Source organism: Cynara cardunculus (assembly GCF_001531365.2).
Source record: "Cynara cardunculus var. scolymus isolate 2C chromosome LG 15, CcrdV1, whole genome shotgun sequence".
NCBI classification, from domain to species: domain Eukaryota; kingdom Viridiplantae; phylum Streptophyta; class Magnoliopsida; order Asterales; family Asteraceae; genus Cynara; species Cynara cardunculus.
Window position 1 is genome coordinate 2820132 of NC_037542.1, and position 1540 is coordinate 2821671.

Genomic DNA, 1540 nt, shown 5'->3' on the forward strand with positions numbered 1-1540 from the left:
TCTGATAGCTTCCAACCTTGCTACCGGAGCAAATGCCTCATCATAATCAATGCCTTCCTCTTGCCTGTAACCTTGGGCAACGAGTCGGGCTTTGTTCCGAGTCACCATTCCGTTCTCATCCATTTTATTTCTGAAGATCCACTTTGTGCCAATAATTGTTTTGTTGGTTGGTCGGGGGACCAGTCTCCAAACTTTGTTATGCTCAAACTACAGCAGTTCTTCTTGCATGGCGCTGATCCAGCTAGGATCATCAAGAGCTTCTTCAATCCTTTTAGGCTCGATGAGAGATAGAAAATTGACATACAAACAGATATTACCAGCACCACGACGTGTTTGGACACCTGCTTGCTGATCATCAATGATTTGATCTATAGGGTGATCTATTGTCCACTTAGTGGCAGGAGGAGGAGGAAGAGGAAGACGAAGAGGAAGAGGAAGGGAAAAAGAGGTAGAGGCACTGTCAATATTCGTCAGAGGATTAGAATAGACAACTACTGAGGTTGGGTCACCGATGTCCCTAGTAGAAGAAATAGGAACATCGACACCAGTTGAGGGTTCCACACATGAAAGAGGTACCGGATCTGCTGGTTCTTGTTCAGGACAGACCGATGGGATATACATGTTGAATGAAAGATCTTCATTCTCATCTTCCTCAGCAGGTGGAACATCATTTCCATTAGAATGTGAAGGTCCACCGAGTGGAGTTGAATTCTCAGAGGAGTGAGATTCCAACCACTTATTGAGCTCAAGATCATCACTTTGGAATGATGATGTTGCAGGCACCGATCCGAATTCATCAAATCTTACATTGACAGATTCATCAATGCATTGACGACGCAAGTTGTACACCCGATAGGCTTTAGAGAAAAGAGAGTAACCAACAAAGATTCCTTCATTAGATTTAGGATCAAACTTTCCTAACTGATCTCTGTCATTCAAAATATAGCATGCACTACCAAACACATGAATGAAGCTGGTGTTTGGTTTTCTACCATGAAATACTTCATAACCAGTCTTATTGTGTCTTTTCATAATTATAGACCTATTTTGAGTAAAGCACGCTGTATTGACAGCTTCAGCCCAAAAATAGGTCGAAAGACTAGCTTCACTTAGCATTGAGCATGCAGCTTCACATAGTGTACGATTTCTCCTTTCAACAACTCCATTATGCTGTGGAGTCCGAACTGATGAGAAATTTTGAGAAATACCCTTGTCATCAAAGAAGCTTTCAAGAACACTGTTTTTGAATTCAGTATCGTTATCACTTCGAATTGATTTGACAAGTTGACCATTCAAGACTTCAGTCCGCTTCACAAAGTTGATAATTTCTTCAGCTGCATCACTCTTGTGTTGAAGAAAGAAGACCCAAGTATATCTTGAGTACTCATCCACAATAACAAGAGTATAACGTTTTCCACCCAAACTTTGTACACTCACAGGACCATAGAGATCCATGTGGAGCATGTGCAAAGGAGTAGAAATAGAAGAGCACATCTTGGACTTGAAACTTGCTTTGGTTTGCTTGCCTTTTTCACAAGCA